Genomic DNA, 21,383 nt, shown 5'->3' with positions numbered 1-21,383 from the left:
CACACACAGAAAGTCAAGCAAAAGGAGAAGATAGAGGAATATGTTCTGAAAAAAGAAAAAAATTTTAAAAAGACTCAAACAAATTCTAATTAAATAGATATAAGCATTTACCTAAGAAATAATTCAAACTAATAGTTATAAGGATGCTCACTAGACTTGGCAAAAGAATAGAGGAAATCAGTGAGAACTTCAACAAAGAGTTAGAAAATATAATAAAGAACCTTTTGAGCTGATGAATACAGCAATGAAATGCAGAATATAGTAGAAGGAATCAAAAGCAGATTAGATAACACAGAAGAACCAATTAGTGACCCAGAAGAAAGAAAAGTGGCAATCACCCAATCAGAACAGCATAAAGAAAAAAGTGTTTAAAAAAATGAGGATAGTTAATGGACTTTCAGGACAATGTCAAGTGCACTAATATTCATTTTATAGTGTATCTGTAAGGAGAAGGAACAAAAAGGCCAGAAAGCTTATTTCTTTAAAAATGGCTGAAAACTTTCCTAACTTGGGGAAGGAAACAATCAGGTCCAGGAAGCACAGAGAGTTCCAAGCAAGATGAATTAAAAGAGGCCCACACCAAGACATATTACGATTAAAATGGCAAAAGTTAGGAGAGAATCTTGAAAACAACAAGAGGAAAACAACCTCCGTAAGGTTATCAGGCAATTTCACAACTGAAAATTTACAGGCCAGAGGCAAATACAGTATATATTTAAATTGCTGAAAGGAAAGAACTTACAACACAGAATACTCCATGTGGCAAGGTTAACATTCCGAATGGAAAGAGAGAGAGTTTCCCAGAAAGAAAATCTAAAGAAGTTCATCATCCCTAAATTACTTAACAAATGCTCAAGGGTCTTCTTTAAGTGGAAAACTTGAGGCCACAATCAGAAATTTTTAAAATACAGGGGGAAAAGAGATATCATAGAGATCAGCAGCTGAGACACTTTACCAGTGGCATCAGCAGAGGCTGATCAGTAGAGGTGCCCCAGTCCAAGCAGCAACAAGGCTTGGGCAGCTGAGACCCACCCCTCACAGTTGCAACAGTGGATTTGGAGCGGAGCCCATCCCCCAGCAGCAGCCAAATCCCGGGAGCTCAGCATTCTAATCCTTCAACAGCAGCAGGTGATTGGGAGCTGAGAGCACCCCTTGGCAACAGCAGCTGCCGCAGCAGTAGCAGCACAAGCCAGGAGCTCCCACCAACATCAGCAGCGACTGATAAGGACCTGAACCCACGAGGCAGCAGTGTACCCCAAGAGTGCACCAGTGGGACCCACACATCACAGAACTCCACCAGAGGGACCTAAGAAGCCTGGAAGCTCATGGGCAGAAACCATGCACCCCAGCAATGCACCAGCTGGATCCATGCACCCTAGAAGCACACCACCTAGACCCAGCACCACAGAAGCACCAACAATGACAGACCAACACCAGCCACCAGCTGTCGATCCTCCAGAACCTACAGCAGGCAAGAGGTGCCAAACACCAAAACATTCTGGGAGGCACAGCAGCCTAATTTGATACACACCAACCTGCCTACATATTTCAACATCCTTCACTGGGCCTAAAACTACCAGACTGTTAAAATGGTGAAACAAAGAAACATTACCCAAATAAAAGAAAAGGAGAAATCACCAGAAAAGGAACTACAGGAAATGGCAGACAGCAATTTTTCAGATAAAGAATTCAAAGCAATGATTTTAAGGGTACTCAAACAATTTAGTGAGAACTACAAGCAACTTACTAAGAATTATGAAGAGTTCAGTGGGAACTACATCAGCTTTAAAAAAAGAGGTAGAAGCTATGAATAAAAATCAAGAGGAAATAAAAATAACATAGCTGTTATGAAAAATACCTAGTAAGATTCAATAGTAAATGAGAATAAGCTGAAGTCCAAATCAGTGAATTAGAAGACAAGGTAGAAAACAACACCCAAATAGAGCAGCAAATGGGAAAAAAAAAATTAAAAAGCAGGAGGGTTTAAGGTAACTGTGGGACAATATGAAACATAACAACATTTGCTCCATAGAGGTACTGGAAGGAGAAGAATCAGAGAAAGGAATAGAGAACCTGTTTGAAGAAATAATGACAGAAACTTCCCTAATGTGAAGAAAAAAGTCACACATGTCCAGAAAACACAGAGAGTCCCAAGCAAGATGAACCCCAAAAGACCCACAGCTAGACACATTATAATTAAAACAGCAAATATTAAAGACAAAGAATCTTAAAGGAAGCAAGAAAGAGACAGTAGGTTACCTACAAGAAAGCTTCCATTAGATTGTCAGCTGATTTCTCAGTAGAAACACTGCAGGCCAGAAAAGAGAGGCATGAAGTATACAAAGTAATGAAAAGCAAGGGTCTGAATCAAAGACTACTCTATCCATCAAGGCTATCAATCAAAATTAAAGGAGAAATAAAGAGCTTCACAGACAAAAATAGAGCTAAAGGAATTTACTACCACCAAACCAGCACTGCAAGAAATGCTAAAGGGACTGTTGTAAGAAGAATAAAAAATTGAGAGAGAGAAACATAGGCATAAAATAAAAATAGCAACTAATAAGTATCTATCAATAATTACCTTACATGTAAATGGCTTAAATGCTCCAATCAACAGGCATAGGGTAGCTGATTGGATAAGAAAAGATGACTCATATAGGTGCTATCTACAAGAGACCCACCTCACAACAAAAGACCCACACAGGATGAAAGTAAAAAAGATGAAAAAAAAAAAAATTACAAGCAAATGGAAATTTTTTCTAAAAAGCTGGCCCTGGCACATTTGGCTTAGTGGTTAGAGTATCAGCCCACTGACCAAGGAGTCACAGGTTTGATTCTGGTCAAAGGCATGTATGTCAGGTGAGGTTTGTCCCTGGCCCTAGTGGGGTTATGTGTTTAGATGTGGCTCTATCACAGCGATATTTCTTTCTGTCTCTCTCTCTACCCCCTTTATTCTATTCCATCTGATAATAAGTAGAAAAATATACTCAAGTGAGGAATTAAAAAAACAACAACAAAAAAACCCCAAAAAGCTGGTATAGTAATACTCATATATGATAAGATAGACTTCAAAATGAGGGCCATAGTTAGAGACAAAGAAGGTCACTACATAATACTAAAAGGATCAATCCAACAAGAGGCTATAACCCTCGTAAACATATACACACCAAACACAGGAGCACCAAAATATATTTCAAAACGTGTGGGGGATGTCAAGGGATAGTCAAGAGCAATACAATAATAGTGGGTGACTTTAACTACTCATTGACACCACTTGATAGATGTTCTAGACAAAAAATTAACAAGGACACAGAGTCCTAAAATGATAAACTAGATCAGCTGAACTTAATTGATATTTACAAAATATTTCACCCCAAAGCTGCAGGATATACATTCTGCTCAAGTGTACACAGGAGAATTCGAAAATAGACCACATGTTAGGACACAAAGTAAGTATCTCCAACTTCAAGAAGATTGAAATCATATCAAGCATTTTCTCAAATAACAGTGGCATGAAGCTTGAAATCAAGTACAACAAACACCTGCAAAGACATTCAAACATATAGAGGCTAAATAGTATGTTATTAAACAATAAAAGGGTTACCAAGGAGATCAAGGAGAAATTAAAAACTTCCTGGAAACCAATGAAAAGGAACACACAACAACACAAAATCTATAAGACGCAGGGAAAGCAGTCCTGAAAGGGAAATTCATAGCTCTACAGGCCTACCTCGAGAAACAAGAAAATTTCCTAATTGACTCTCTAACCCTACAACTTAAAGAACTAGAAAATAAACAAAAAGAAAAACCCAGAACAAGTAGAGGGAAAGAAATAGTACAGGTCAGAGCAGAAATAAACGACATAGACACTAAAAAAATGAATTCAAATGATCAATGAAACAAAGAGCAGATTCCTTGAAAAGATAAACAAGATTGATGGACCCATAGCCAGACTCACGAGAAAACAAAAAGAGAGGACTCAAATAAACAAAGTCAGAAACAAAAGAGGAGAAATAATAACTGACACCATAGAAATACAAAGGATCATTAAAAACATACTATGAACAAATATACACCTAAAATTTGGACAATCTAGGTCAAATGGACACATTTCTAGAAACACACAGGCTCCCAAAAGTGAACCTGGAAGAAATATAAAACTTGAACAGACCAATAACAACTAAGGAAAGTGAATATGTAATCAAGACTCTCCCAGCAAACAAAAGCCCAGGCCCATACAGATTCATAGGGAAGGGTTACCAAACATTCAAAGAAGATCTAACACCCATTCTCCTCAAACTATTCCAAAAAATCTAAGAAGACAGAAAACTTCCAAACTCATTGTATGAGGCCAACATAATTCTAATTCCCAAACCAGATAAAGACACTACAAAGAAAGAAAACTAAAGGTCAATATCCCTGGTGAACACAGATGCCAAAATTCTTAACAAAATATTAGCAAATCAGATTCAGAAATGCATCAAAAAAATTATTCACCATGACCATGTGCAATTCATCCCAGGGATGCAAGGATGGTACAATATTTGCAAATCAATGTGATACAGCACATAAACAAAATGAAAGATAAAAACCCTATGATCTTATCAACCGATGCTGAAAAAGCATTTGACAAAATGCAGTACCTATTTCTGCTGAAAATGCTCAATGGAGTGGTAATAGAGGGATCGTATCTTGATATAACAAAGGCAATATATGAAAAACCTACAGCCACCATCATACTCAATGGTAAAAAGTAAAAACATTTTCCTTAGGAACAGGAACATGACAAGGATACACACATTCGCCACTCTTACTTAATATAGTATTGAAAGACTTAGCCACATCAGTAAGACATAAAGAAAGAATAAAAAGGATTCAAATAGAAAAAGAAGAAGTGAAATTGTCATTATTTGCACATGATATATCATACAGAGAAAACCCTAAAAACTCCATCAAAAATCTACTAGATTTAATAAATGAATTTAGCAAAGTAGCAAGATACAAAATTAATGGCAAGAAATTGCCAGCATTCTTATACACCAAAAATGAATTCACAGAAAGAGAAATAAAAAAAAAACAATTACATTTACCATTACAACAACAAAAAAAATTAAGATATTTAGGAACAAACTTAACTGAAGAGGTAAAGGACCTCTTCGCAGAAAACTACAGGTCAATGAAAGAAGAAATAGAGGAAGATACATAAAAGTGGAAGCATACACTTTGTTCATGAATTGAAAGAATTAATATTATTAAAATGCCCATACTACCCAAAGCAATCTATAGCTTCAATACAATGCCCATCAAAATACCATTGACACATTTTACAGAACTAGAACAAATACTCCAAAACTTTATATGAAACAAAAAGACCTCGAATAGCCACAGCAATCTTGAAAAAGAAGAACAAAGTAGGTGGGATCACAGTACCAGATATTAGGTTATACTACAAAGCCATTGTAATCAAAACAGCCTGGTACTGGCACAAGAACAGGCATATATATCAATGGAACAGAACAAAGAACCCAGAAATTGACCCAAGTCATTATGTTCAATTAATATTTGACAAAGGTGGCAAGTGCATACTGTGTAGTCAAGACAGCCTCTTCAATAAATGGTGTCATGAAAACTGGACAGCTACACGAACAAAAATGAAGCTAGATCACCAACTTACACCAGAATAAACTTGAAATGAATAAAATACTTAAATGTGACTCATGAATCCCTAAAAATCCTAGAAGAAAATGTAGACAACAAAATTTCAGACATCATACGCAGCAGAATTTTCACTGATACAATGCCTAAGGCAAGAGAAACAAAGGAAAAAAAATGAACACATGGGACTACATTAACTAAAAAACTTTTGCACAGCAAAATAAGCAAGCATCCAAATGGAAAGGGAACCCACTACATGGGAGAGCATAATTGCCAATGATACATCAGATAAGGGGGTAATTTATAAAATATATCGAGTACTCATACAACTCAACAAAAGGAAATCAAAGAACCCAATAAAAAAAAAATGAGCAGAGGACCTAAATAGACTCCTCTCCAAACAGGACATACAAATGGTGAAGAGTCATATGAAAAAATGCTCGATGTCACTAATCATTAGAGAGATGCAAATTAAAACAACGACGAGGTATTACCTCACACCTGTCAGAATGGCTGCCATCAACAAATCATCAAACAAGTGCTGGGGAGGGCGTGGAGAAAAGAGAGCTCTAGTACACTGCTGGTGGGAATGCAGACTGGTGTGGCCACTATGGAAAATATTATGGTGTTACTTCAGAAAATTTAAAGGTGAACTGCCATTTGACCCAGTGATCCCACTTCTAGGACTATATCCTCAGAAGCCTGTAACACCAATCAGAAAGAATATAAGTACCCCTATGTTCATAGCAGCACTATTTACAATTGCTAAGGTCTGGAAACAGTCCAAGTGTCCATCAATAGATGAGTGGATAAAAAAGCTGTCGTACATATACACAATGGAATGCTATGCAGCTGTAAGAAAGAAAGATCTCTTATCTTTTAAGACAACATGGAAGACCTGGAGAGTATTATCCTAAGCAAAACAAGCCAATCAGAGAAAGACAAGTATCACATGATCTCACTTATTTGTGGAACATAATGAACACAACAAGCTGATGAATAAGAGAATCCTAGAGACTTAGTAGTAGTTACAGACTGACAAACCTCCGAAGAGAGGAATGGGCTGGGGAGGGAAGAGATAAACTGCCAAACTTATTTGCATGTATGCATAACCATAGACATGGACAACAATGCTGGGGATGGGGGTAGGGGGCAGGATTGGGAGTCAGTTGTCAATGAGGATAAAAGAAGAAACATCTCTAATAAAAATAAATGAATAAAAAAATTTTTTTAAAGTAGGGATTGGTTCAGGAATGTCAAACAGCTTGGGTTTGAATATCAGCTCTACCATCTTATGAAGTGCTTAAACCCTTTAATGCTCAGTTCTCTTATCTATTAAATGGGAATAATAATTATATTTCAGATTGTTAGATAAAATGAATATATATTAACTATTAAACGAATATATATTGTATAGCACTCACAACAGTGTAAGATTGTAACACTCACTAAGTGTTTGTTCTTATTTTTATTGATGGATAAAGCAAGCAGGGCTATTTCCCTCGAGTTGGATAGTGCCAGCACTGAAACTTCATTTTGCTTCTTTCATTAGCTCAAATTGTGAACCTAGAATAAATTGGTCCTTTACTTATTTAGCCATTCTATATTACAAAATTTCTTATAACTTGAGAATTTTTAAAAATGCTTTTGATGTATTTTATTATCAGCAAAACTAGTAAAAAATTTTTCTATTTTGATAAATGACTAAGAGAATTTTTAAAAATTTGGTTACATCTCAATTAAGCAGCTACTGTTCATATTTTGCTACTAGATTAATTGTCCAGCTCTGAAAGAATATATCATGCTGTTTTCTTTTAATCAAGTCACTGTGGGAGGCTTAATCATGGTGGTATGAAGATGAATGTGCTTGAATTATGAGGCAAAAACATTCTGCCCCACTCAGTCTTCAACAAACTTGTTCCTATTAAGCAAACATTCTAATTAGACTAGTCCTTCTCCATGTATTTGACTTATGAGGCAAATTCTGACAGGGGACTGTATCATTTTTAGATCTTAAATATGATTTTTCCTCTCCCCTTTGCAGAAAGAAAAATGTGCTTTTTAAAATTTTTAAATTGTTTAATACATTCAAAGTTTCTCGTGATTTAAAATTTTTCCTATCAGTAGGAATTACCTTATAGAGAAATCTTGTGAGATCAATGTGCAAACAAGATGATATTTATACAAAGAGTGATATTGAATTTCTTTTTTTTTAATGAATTTTTATTTATTTTTTTGTTACAGATATTTTAACTTTTTACCCCATTGGCACCCCCCACCCCACCCCACCTCCGCCCTGTCTCCGGCTTAGTTGTCCATGTCCATTGGTCATACATACATGCATATAAGTTCTGTGGTTTATCTCTTCCCACCCCCACCCCCCCATCCCCTCTTCTGAGGGATGTCAGTCTGTGCCCTACTTCCATGTGTCTGGGTCTACTGTATTCTTAGGCTGTTATGTTCATTATATTCCATATATAAGTGAGATCATGTGGTATTTGTCTTTTTCTGCTTGGCTTCTTTCACTTAGGATAATACTTTCCAGGTCCCTCCATGTTGTCTCAAAGGATAAGAGATCTTTCTTTCTTACCGCTGCATAGTACTCCATTGTGTATATGTACCACCGCTTTTTAATCCATTCGTCTACTGGTGGACATTTGGGCTGTTTCCAGATCTTAGCTATTGTAAATAGTGCTGCTATGAACATGGGGGTACATATATTCTTCCTGATTGGTGTTTCAGGCTTCTTAGGATATATTCCCAGCAGTGGGATCACTGGGTCAAATGGGAGTTCAATTTTTAATTTTTTGAGGTAGCACCATATTGTTTTCCATAGCGGCTGCACCAGTCTGCATTCCCACCAGCAGTGTATTAAAGTCCCCTTTTCTCCACACCCTCGCTAACACTTGTTGTTTGATGATTTGTTGATGGCAGCCATTCTGACAGGTGTGAGGTGATACCTCATTGTTGTTTTAATTTGCATCTCTCTGATGATTAGTGATGTTGAGCATTTCTTCATATGTCTTTTGGCCATTTGTATGTCCTGTTTGGAGAGGTGTCTATTCAGCTCCTCTGCACATTTTTTAATTGGGTTCTTTGTCTTCCTTTTGTGGAGTTGTATGAGCACTCTATATATATATTGGAAATTAACCCCTTATCTGATACATCATTGGCAATGATGTTCTCCCATACAGTGGGTTGCCTTTCCATTTTGATGATTGTTTCTTTTGCTGTGCAGAAGCTTTTTAGTTTGATGTAGTCCCATGTGTTCATTTTCTCCTTTATTTCTGTTGCCTTAGGTGATGTATCAGTGAAAATTCTGCTCCGTATGATGTCCGAAATTTTGTTGCCTACATTTTCTTCTAGAATTTTTATGGATTCACGGGTCACATTTAAGTCTTTTATCCATTTCGAGTTTATTTTTGTGTATGGTGTAAGTTGATAGTCTAGTTTCATTTTTTTGCATGTAGCTGTCCAATTTTCCCAACAACATTTATTAAAGAGGCTGTCTTTACTCCACTGTATAGTCTTGCCACCTTCGTCAAATATTAATTGAGCGTATTGCCTTGGGTCCATTTCTGGGTTTTCAGTTCTGTTCCACTGGTCTATATGCCTGTTCTTGTGCCAGTACCAGGCTGTTTTGGTTACAGTCGCTTTGTAGTATAACCTGATATCTGGTATTGTGATCCCACCTACTTTGTTCTTCTTTTTCAAGATTGCTGTGGCTATTCGGGGTCTTTTTTGGTTCCATATGAACTTTTGAAGTATTTGTTCTAGTTCTATGAAATAAGTCGTTGGTATTTTGATGGGGATTGCATTGAATCTATAGATTGCTTTGGGTAGTATGGACATTTTAATTGTGTTAATTCTTCCAATCCATGAACAGAGTATGTGCTTCCACTTTTTTTATATCTTCCTCTATTTCTTTTTTCAATGACCTGTAGTTTTCTGTAAATAGGTCCTTTACTTCTTTGGTTAAGTTTATTCCTAGGTATCGTAATTTTTTTGGCACAATGGTAAATGGGATTGTTTTTTCAGTTTCTCTTTCTGTGAGTTCATCATTGGTGTACAAGAATGCCGTCGATTTCTTGATGTTAATTTTGTATCCTGCTACTTTGCCAAATTCATTTATTAAGTCTAGTAGATTTTTGATGGAGTCTTTAGGGTTTTCTATGTACAATATCATGTCATCTGCAAATAATGACAGTTTCACTTCCTCCTTTCCAATTTGGATCCCTTTTATTTTTTCTTCATGTCTGATTGCTGTGTCTAAGACTTCCAGTACAATGTTAAATAAGAGTGGCGAAAGTGGACATCCCTGTCTTGTTCCTGTTCTTAATGGAAATGTTTTTAGTTTCTGTCCATTGAGTATGATATTGGCTGTAGGTCTTTCATATATGGCCTTTATTATGTCGAGATATGATCCCTCTATTCCTACATTGCTGAGCGTTTTTATCAGAAATGGATGCTGGATTTTGTCGAATGCTTTTTCAGCATCTATTGATATGATCATGTGGTTTTTATTCCTCATTTTGTTTATGTGGTGTATCACGTTTATTGATTTGCGAATATTGTACCAGCCTTGCATCCCTGGAATGAAACCCACATGGTCATGGTGAATAATTTTTTTGATGTATTTCTGGATCCGATTTGCTAATATTTTTTTCAGGATTTTTGTGTCTATGTTCATCCAGGATATCGGCCTGTAGTTTTCTTTCTTTGTAGTGTCTTTTTCTGGTTTTGGAATTAGAATTATGCTGGCCTCATAGAACGTGTTTGGAAGTCTTCCTTCTTCTTGAATTTTTTGAAAGAGTTTGAGGAGAATGGGTGTCAGTTCTTTTTTGAATGTTCGGTAAAACCCCCCCGTGAGGCCATCTGGGCCTGGGCTTTTGTTTGCTGGGAGAGTCTTGATTACCTCTTCAATTTCCTTAGTTGTTATTGGTGTGTTTAAGTTTTATATCTCTTCCGGGAGTAGTTTTGGGAGACTGTGTGTTTCTAGACATTTGTCCATTTCGCTTAGATTGTCGAATTTGTTGCCATATAGTTGTTCGTAGTAGTTGTTAATGATCTTTTGTATTTCCGTGGTGTTGGTTGTTACTTCTCCTCTTTCATTTCTGATTTTGTGTATTTGGGTTCTCTCTCTTTGTTTCTTGGTGAGTCTAGCTAAGGGTCCATCAATCCTGTTTATCTTTTGGAAAACCAGCTCTTTGTTTCATTGATCCTTTGATTTGTTTTTTTTTATCTCTATGTCATTTATTTCTGCTCTGATCTTTACTATTTCCTTCCTTCTACTTGCTCTGGGGTTTTCCTTTTGTTTGCTTTCTAATTCTTTAAGTTGTGAGGTTAGACAGTGAATTAGAAATTTTTCTTGTTTTTTGAGGTAGGCCTGTAGTGCTATGAACTTCCCTCTCAGAACTGCTTTCGCTGCATCCCATAGATTTTGTGTTGTTGTCTGATTCATTTTCATTGGTTTCCAGGAAGTTTTTAATTTCTTCCTTGATCTCCTCAGTGACCCATTCATTGTTTAATAACATGCTATTTAGCCTCCATGTGTTGAAATGTCTTTGCATGTTCTTGTTGCAATTGATTTCTAGTTTCATGCCATTGTGATCTGAGAAGATGCTTGATATCATTTCAATCTTCTTGAACTTGTAGAGATTTAGTTTGTGTCCTATCATGTGGTCTATCTTTGAGAATGTCCCATGTGCACTTGAGAAGAATGTGTATTCTGTAGTTTTGGGGTGTAATTCTCTGTAGATATCTATTAAATCCATTTGGTCTAGTGCTTCATTTAGAGTCTCTGTTTCCTTGCTAATTTTTTGCCTAGAGGATCTATCCAGTGCTGTCAACGGGGTGTTGAAGTCCCCTGCTATGATTGTATTGTTGTCGATTTCTCCTTGGAAGTCCTCCAGAAGATTTTTAATATATTTTGGTGCTCCTATATTGGGTGCATATATGTTTATCAAGTTTATATCTTCCTGTTGGATAGATCCTTTCAATACTATATAGTGGCCTTCTATGTCTCTAGTTATGGTCTTCATTTTGAAATCTATTTTATCAGATATGAGAATTGCTACCCCAGCTTTGTTTTGCTTTCCATTGGCTTGGAAAATTATTTTCCATCCCTTCACTTTCAACCTATGTGAGTCTTTTGCTGAGAGGTGGGTCTCTTGTAAACGACATATAGATGAGTCATGCTTTCTTATCCAATCAGCTACTCTGTGTCTTTTTATGGGAGCATTCAATCCATTTACGTTTAAGGTGATTATTGATATGTACTTATTTATTGCCATTTTTGTTTAGTGTGGTTCTATTTCTCTTCCCATTTCTACTGCTAATTATAGCAGTCCTTTTAACATTTCTTGCAGTGCTGATTTGGTGCTAATGTATTCCCTTAGACTTTTTTTGTCTGGGAAGCTCTTTATTTGATCTTCTATTTTGAATGATAGGCTTGCTGGGTAGAGTAGTCTTGGATTCAGATTCTTGTTTTTCATGACTTTGATTACTTTATGCCATTCTCTTCTGGCCTGTAGTGTTTCTTGGGAGAAGTCAGCTGAGAGCCTTATGGGGTTCCCTTTGTAGGTAACCTGTTGCTTCTCTCTTGCTGCTTTTAGGATTTTCTCTTTGTCTTTAATTTGTGGCATTTTAATTACTATGTGTCTTGGTGTGGGCCTGTTTGGGTTCTTCTTACTTGGGACTCTCTGTGCTTCTTGAACTTGAATGCCTTCTTCCTTCACCAAATTAGGGAAGTTTTCTCTCACTATTTTTTTGAATATATTCTCTATCCCTTGCTCCTTTTCTTCTTCTTCGGGGACTCCTATGATGCGAATATTATTACGTTTCCAGTTGTCCCATAGTTCTCTTAAGCTGTTCCTGTTTTTTAATAGTTTTTTCCTTTTGTTTTTCTGATTGGTTGATTTTTTCTACCCTGTCTTCTAATTCACTGATCCGGTCCTCAGCTTCCTCTACTCTGCTTTTTAAACCTTCCAATGTGTTTTTCATTTCTGATATGTCATTTTTTATCTCTTCTTGTTGGTTTTTAATTTCCAATTGGCTTATTTTCAGTGTCTCTATGTCCTTACTCATGCTCTTCAGCTTCCTCAAGATCATTGCTCTGAATTCTAGCTCTGTTAACATGCCTAATTGCTCCACATTGATCTCATCTTCGGTGGAGGTCTCTTGCTCTTTCATTTGGCTTCTGTTTCTGTGTTTCACCATTTTGGCTATCACTGTGGGCTTTGGAGCCTGTCAAGTTCTCCCTGTGGGTGTTGGTGTTCTGCTGTTTGTGGCTCCCTCTCCTGTGTTTAGATGAGCGAGGGAGGACCCACGTTGCACACCACTGTCAAGTCTTACTTTCCTGGTTAAAGTTGCCAGCCCAGGAAAGGTACTGTTATCCTCTAGCTTTTTGCCTAGAGGCTAGCAGTCTAGGTTACTTGATGAGTTTTGGGTTGTCAGTTGATTGAAAAACTCCCTCTGGTGCTCAGCCAAGGGGCTTTCACGAGGGTGGGGCAGATGCTGGTTGTTAGTGAGCCTCAATTAGCACTTCAATGGCCCACAGGGTGGGGTTGGATCTCCGAGGGAGGGGCTGCTGCCTCTCCCCAGAGCCCTGGGAAGGAGCAATGTGGCCACCGTCCTGAGTGGATGCACTCAGCCAAAGCTCTGAGCGCCCTCCAAACCCTGAGTGTCCCGACACAGTTCCAGTCCAGTCTGCCCTCCCTCTGCCAGAGCCCAAGGTGAGTGGCTGTGGCTGTTTCAGCCTTTGTCCCAGCTGCGCTGTGGGGCCACCTGGAAGTGTAACCCGAGAGTGCTGCTCCCAGCTAAGGCCGCTGCCGAGCTGCCGCTGACCATGGGCTCCCAGCCCCGTCTCAGGCCTTCACAAGCCTACCGGGATGGAGTCAGTGTCCCTCGTTGTATGGTCCTCGCAAACTGCTTTTCTGTTGCTTTTTCCCGTCAATTTGTCTGTGTTATAGTTGTAATTCCAGTTTGGTTCTGGGAGACGGTCTGTGTAGCTCTGTTCACTCCGCCGCCATTTTTCCTCCTCTTCTGACCTGTATTTATCTGTGATTAATGAACAGCTATGATCTTTGTTTATTATTAATGGAAATGGAGGAGCAAAAGGATCCAGATAATGTCACTGTGGTAAATTGAGGTAGGAAGATATTAACTGTAGCAGAGATATTAGAAGACAAAAGGATCCATATAATGTCACTGTGGTAAATTGAGGTAGGAAGATATTAACTGTAGCAGAGATATTAGAAGACATTCTTTAAGCAATGTAATATTCAGTTGCTCAAGAGATAGACAACAGCTTATCAAGAAAGAAAAAATATGTCATAAATAAAGGCAAATGTATAGTAAAGGCAATGGATCAGCGACCTAAAAAGCTAATATGAAGGTTAAAAGTCAAAGCAAAATCAAATATAAATACATTAAGTAGTAAGAGATACACAAAACAAAAAAATCTAAAATATTTGTTGAAAACAGTGTGGAGTGTGAGTAAAAAGGCACTATTTTAGACTGTGTTCAAATTTAATGCCTATCAGCTTATAATAGATGTGTATATGAACATCATGCCAACAACAGCAGCAACAAACCTACAAAAGACATGTAAAATAAAGAGAACGGAACCCAAACATAATACTAGTGGAAAGCAAAATATTACAGTGGAAGAAACCAAGAAAAGAAGAAGAGAGAAGAGCTACAAAAACAATAAAAAGATCAATTAAGAAAATGGTAACAAGTACATTCCTATCAATAATGATTTTAATTATAAATGAAATAAATGTTCCAATCAAGGTACATAGGTTTGCTGAATGAATAAAGAAAATGATCGATCCAAATGTTGCCTACCAGAGACTCACTTAGGATAGAAAGACATAGACTATAAGTGAAGAAAAGAAAATTATATTCCATGCAAATAAAAAGTTTTTAAAGTTGAGGTAATAAAGTTTATTAAAACAAAATAAGCTTTAAAACAAAGAGTGTAAGAAGAGGGAGGGCATTACAAAATGATAAATGGGTCAATCCAAGAAGATAAAATATTCACAAATATTTACACACCCAACATAGAGGCACATAAATATATTCAGCAACTATTAACAGACATACAGGGAGAAATTGACAGCATAACAATAATAAAAGGGGACTTCAGTAACCCACTTAAATCAATATATAGATAATCTATACAGAAAATCAACAAGGAAATATTGCTCTTAAAATAAAATTAACCAGATGGACTTAATTACTACCTACTTAACATTTCATCCAAAGCATGCCAGATAAACATTCTTTTCAAGTGCATATAGAACATTCTTCACAGTACATTACATGAAAGGCCACAGAACAAGTCTCAATATATTTAAGATAATTGAAATCATATTATGTATCTTTTCTGACCAAAATAGTATAAAACTAGAAATAAACCACAAGAAGAAAATTGGAAAAAATACAAACACATGGAGACTAATCAGCAGGCTATTAATCAACCAATAAATTAAAGAGGAAATCAATCAGAAAATCAAAAACTATCTTGAGACAAATAAAAATGAAACTATAACTGTCCAAAATATAGGGGATGTAACAAAAGCAATTCTAAGAGGGAAGTTCATAGCTTTACAAGCCTACCTCAAGAAACAAAAAAACATTCAAAATAACTAATCTAACTTTACACTTAAAGAAATTAGAAAAAGAACAAACAAAACTGAAAGTTAGTAAAAGAAAGAAAGTAATAAAGATCAGAGCAGAAATAAACAAAAGAGACCAAACCAGAAAATAACAATGAATGAAATTAAGAGCTGGTTCTTTGAAAAGATAAACACATTTGATACACCTTCATACAGACTCATCAAAAAAAAAAAAAAAAAAAAGAAAGAGAGAGAGAGAGAGAGAGAGAGAAAGAAACATGGCCCAAATAAATATAATCAGAAATGAAACAGAACAGAAATGAAACAAAGAAATGCAAATAATCATATAAGAATCCTATGAATAATTATGCACCAACAAAATAGACAGCCTTGAAAAGATGAATAAATGTCTAACAACATGCAACCTTTCAAGACTAAACCTGGAAAAAAAAAAAAAAAGCAAATCTGAACAGACTGCCTATGATTACTAGTGACAAAAGTGAATCAGTCATCAGAAACTCCCAACAAATAAACGTCTAGGATCAGATTCAGAGGGCATCACAGGTAAATTCTAAACTTTTACAGAATATCTTCCTTCTCAAACTATTCCAAAAAATTCAAGAGGAAAAAATGCTTTCAAAGCCAGCATTACCTGATACCAACACCAGAAAAAAAATTACAGTTGACTCTTAAACAATGTGGGGGTTAGAGGCACTTACAAAAAAATCCATGTATAATTCTGATTCACTAAAACTTAACTGCTAATAGCCTATTGTTCACTGGAAGCCTTACTGATAACATATAGAATCCATTAACAAAATTTTTGTATCTTATATATATTATATTCTGTATTCTTTCAATAAACTAAAGTAGAGAAAGAAAAATATTATTAAGGAAAATAAAAGAGAAAAACATTTATTGTAGTTTTTGATTTTTTATCCTTCAAGTATTTATTTTTTCTTTCTTTTTTTGCAATTTTTATTAATTTATTTTTGTTTCAGAGGTTTTTCCTTTATCTCCCCTAGACATCTTCCTCCTGAGACCACCCCACCCCAGCATTGCTGTCTATATCCATTGCTTATGCATACATACATTTAAGTTCTTTGATTTATCTCATCCATCTCCCTGCCCTTCTCTGAGGTTTGTCAGACTGAACCATACTCTTTTTTTTTTTATCTCTCCAGGTCTGTTTTGTTCATCAGCTTTTTTTGTTCATTATATTCCACAAATAAGTGTAATAATGTGGTATTTGTCTTTCTCTGATTAGCTTATTTTGCATAGCATAATACTCTTCAGGCCCCTCCATGTTGTATCAAAGGATAAGAGATTTCTCTTTCTTACAGCTGCATAGTGTTCCATTGTGTATATGTACCACAGCTTTTTTAAATCCGCTCTTCTATTGATGGACACGGGCTGTTTCCAGATCTTAGTGATTGTAAATAGTGCTACTATGATCATAGGAGTACATATATTCTTTTTGATTGGTGTTTAGGCTTCTTAGGATACAGTTTTAGAAGTGGGATCACTGGGTCAATCAGAGTACAACTGAACCCATGAAGTTCAAAACAGTGTTTTTCAATGGTTAACCGTACAAGCCAGTATCCCTGATGAACATATTTGAAAAACTACTTCACAAAATATAAACAAAAAATTCACCAACACATTAAAAGAAATCATGAACTATGAGCGAGTGGGATTTATTTCAAGGATACAAAGATGTTCACAAATCAATCAAGATGATACACAACATAGATAAAACCAATAATAAAAATTGTATTCTTTCAATAGAGTCACAGAAAACTAATTTGACAAAATGTAACTAATATTTATGATTAAAAATCTCAACAAAGTCTATAAGAGGGGACATAAGATAATAAAAAGCATGTATGCAAATACATAGCTAACATTATACTTGATGATGTAAAATGAAAGCTTTCACTCTAATATCAGAAATAAGAAGACAAAGATGTCCACTCTCACTACTTGTATTCAACATATTACTGAAAGTTATAGTCAAAACAATCAGAGAAGAAAAATAAATAAAAGGCATCCAATTCTAAAACAAAGAAGTAACAATGCCTCTGTTTGAAGATGACGTGATACTATATATAGAAAACCCAAAAGACAACACCAAAAAAGCTATTAGAAATAATCAGTGATTTAAGTAGTTTCAAGATACAAATGTAATATTCTGAATTTTGTATTTCCATACACTAATAGCAAGATATTAGAAGGAAAAATTAGAACAAAATATAATTTATAATGGCACCAAAAATTAAAAAACACCTAAAAATACATTTAACAAGGAGGAATAAGGCATTGATAAAAGAAATTGAAGATGACACAAATAAATGGAAGAATATACTGTGTTTATAGGTTAGAAAGATCAATACTGTTCAAATATCCATACCACCCAAAGCAATCTACAGATTTAATGCAGTCCCTATCAATGTCAATGACATTTTTCATAGAACTAGGACAAATATTTCTAAAATTTATATGAAACCACAAAAGACCCTGAATAGCCAAGGTGATATTGACAATGAAAGAACAAACTGGGAGGTTATCACCCTCTCAGATTTAAAACTACAATGTAAAGCTTTGCTATAGTAATCAAACAGTAAGGTACAGGCACAAAAACAGATATAAAGATCAATAAAGTAGAATAAAAAACCCAGAAAGAACCACACTATTATATGGACAATTAATCTACAACAAAAGAAACAAGAATATATGATGGGGAAATTACAATCTCTTCAATAAACGGTGTTGGAGAAACTAGATAGATACATGAGAAAAAGAATCTTGACAACTTTTTAACAACACATACAACAATAAATTCAAAATGGACAGACATAAATATAAGACCTGAGACCATAAATATCCTAGAAAAAAACATAAGCAGTAAGCTCTATGACATTGGCCTTTTGTCCATGAATGATTTTTTTTTGGATTTGACACAAAATATAGGCAACAAAATCAAAACAAATGGGACTACATCAATTAAAAAATATCTACATCAAAGGAAACCATCAACAAAATGAAAAGAAAACATACTGAATGATAGAAAATATTTCAAGTGACATCTAATTAAGGGTTACTATCCAAAATATATAAAGAACTAATACAACTTAACATAAAAAAAATAATCTGATCAAAAGTGAACAGAGGTCTGCAATAGATATTTCTCCAAGGAAGACATTGAGACAGTTAACAGATACATGAAATGATGCTAAACATTACTAATCATCAGGAAAATGCAAATCAAAATCACAATGAGATATCACTTCACACCTGTCACAATGGCTACTATTGAAAAAAACAGCAACAATGAATGTTAGAGAGGATGTGGAGAAATGAAAATCCTTGTGTTCTGTTGGTGGAAGTGTAAAATGTTGCAACCATTGTGAAAAACAGTATAGATGTTCTGCAAAAATTAAAAATAGAACTACCTCCAACACTTTCACTTCAGGGTGTTTATCCAAAGAAAACAAAAATTTTAATTAAAAAAAAAATATATATATATATATATATATATATATATATATATATATATATCTCCCATGTTCATCGCAACATTAGTTATAAAAACAAGATATAGAAACAATCTAGGTATCCAGTGATAGATAAATTGGTAAAATGATATCTAATATCTAATATATAATGTTCCATTTTAAATGGAATATTATTCAACAATAAAAGAATGAAATCTTGCCTTTTGCAACAACATGGATGGACCTAGGTAGTACTATGCTAAGTGAAATAAGTCAGACAGAGGAAGTCAAATATCATATTATTAAATTTATATGTGGATAAAAAAGCGGTGGTACATTTACACATGGAGTACTATGCAGCTGTAAGAAAGAAAGATCTCTTACCCTTTGAGGTGACATGGAGGGACCTGGAGAGTATCATGATAAGTGAAATAATAAAGTCAGAGCAAGACAAGTAGCATATGATCTTACTTATTTGTGGAATATAATGAACAAAAGAAGTTGATAAAAATAACCCAGAGATCTGAAAGTAGGTCACAGACTGACAAACCTCAGGGAGGACAGGGTGTGAGAGGGAAGGAAGAAATAACCCAAAGAACTTATATGCACATATCCATAATCAATGGACACAGATACCAATACTGTGAAGGTGGGGAGTGTGGGGGGCTGGGAATAGGGAGAAGGGTGTCAACAGGAGGAGGGAAGAGGAGAGACATCTATAATATAAACAAACAAACAAACACTGGTTATATGCTCAAGGAAATTATTGAGCACCTCAAGTGCATTAAAAAAAGGACCAGTCAGAAATGAAGGATGCACCAACCAAAATAAGGAATAATTACAGGGAATTAACAGTAGAGTAGGTGAAGCCAAGAAGGAAACCACTAATTTGGAATATAAAGAAGCTAAAAACACCCAATCAGAACAGCAAAAAAAAAAAAAGAACCAAAAAAATAAAATGACGATTGTGTAACGAGCCTCTGGGACACCTTCAAGCATACAAACATTCGCATTATGGGGGTGTCAAAAGGTGAAGAGAGAGATTAAGAAATTGAAAATCGATTTGAAAAAATGACAGAAAACTTCCCTAACTTAGTGAAGGAAACAAGCATACAAGTCCAGGAAGCACGGAGAGTCCCAAACAAGATGAAACCAAAGAAACCCACACCAAGACACATCATCATCAAAATGCAAAAGGTTCAAGACAAAGAGAGAATCTTAAAAGCAGCAAGAGAAAAGCAATTAATTACCTACAAGGGAGATCCCATAAGACTGCTATCTGATTTTTCAAAAGAAACTTTGCAGGCCAGGAGTGGCAAGAAATATTCCAAATGATGAAAAGCAAGAACCTGCAATCAAGATTACTCTGTCATGCAAAGCTATCATTTAGAATTCATGGCTATATAAAGGCTTTCCCAGTATAGTAACTAGAATTATATGAAATGTTGGCAAGTGTTCTTGAAGAAGAAGGTCAAACGTATGAACAATAAAATGGCAATAAATAGCTATGAACAACTGAATCTACAAACAAAATGAATAAGCAGAACAGAAACAGACTGATAGATACAGAGAACTTATTGTTGGTTGCCAGGTGTGAGGGGCATTGGGGACATGGGTGAAAGACGTGAAGGGATTAAGAAGTACAAATTGGCTCTGGCTGGTTTGGCTCAGTGGTTAGAGTTTTGGCCTGTGGTCCAGAGAGACCCAGGTTCGCTTCCCGCTAAGGGCGCGTACCTTGGTTGCAGTTTGTCCCCAGCCCTCGTTGGGTAGTGCTGGTGGCAACCACTCAATGTGTCCCTTTCACTTTGATGTTTCCCTCTCTCCCTCCCACTCTATCTGAACAAAAAAATGAAAAAATGTCCTCGAGTGAGGATTAAAAAAAAAGAAAAGATTGGTTATTATGAACCTCAAAGGGAAGAGGGAAGGTGCGGTGGGAAGAGATAAACAAAAGAATTTATATACATATATGCATAACCAATGGACACTGACAATAGTGTGGTGAAGGCAGTAGGGGGGTGGAAGTGAAAAGAAAGTGGTCAATGGGGGAAAAAAGAGGTCACATCTGTAATACTTTCAACAATAAAGATGTTTAAAATAAATAAATATATAAATAAAAAGAAAGAAACAAGCACCTTCAATGACACATTAAATCAGAAGGACTTAACAGATATATACAGAACATTTTATCCAAAAACATCAGGACACATGTTATTCTCAGGTACACATGGATTCTCCAGGATGAATCATAGATTAGGTCACAAAACAAGTCCTAACAAATTTAGGAAGACTGAATTCATATAAAGCATCTTTTCTGATCACAATGGTAGAAAACAAAAAACCAATAACAAGAAAAAAAAACTAAAAATTTCACAGGTATGTGGAGATTAAACAACATGCGACTAAGCAACCAATGGGTCCAAGAAGAAATCAAAAGAGAAATGAAAGTATATCTAGAGACAAATGAAAATGGAACTTCATGCCACAATATGGGACTCAGCAAATGTTCTAAGAGAGAAGTTCATAGTGATAAATGTCTACCACAAGAAACAAGGAAAATCTCAAATAAACAACATAACTTTACACCTCAAGAAACTAGAAAAAGATGCAGTTG

The 21,383-nt window shown here is 35.7% G+C and overlaps 1 protein-coding gene across 1 annotated transcript in view; it reads right to left on the bottom strand.

The window, feature by feature from the left end:
• LOC118626509 (guanylate-binding protein 6-like) overlaps nucleotides 1–21,383 on the bottom strand; it is a 37,500-nt gene that overhangs the window by 8,191 nt on the left and 7,926 nt on the right. The gene's annotated exons all lie outside the window — the stretch shown is intronic.

Source organism: Molossus molossus, unplaced genomic scaffold (assembly GCF_014108415.1).
Source record: "Molossus molossus isolate mMolMol1 unplaced genomic scaffold, mMolMol1.p scaffold_m16_p_12, whole genome shotgun sequence".
NCBI classification, from domain to species: domain Eukaryota; kingdom Metazoa; phylum Chordata; class Mammalia; order Chiroptera; family Molossidae; genus Molossus; species Molossus molossus.
Note: the sequence above shows the minus strand (reverse complement) of the source record. Positions and strands in the feature narration are given on the sequence as shown.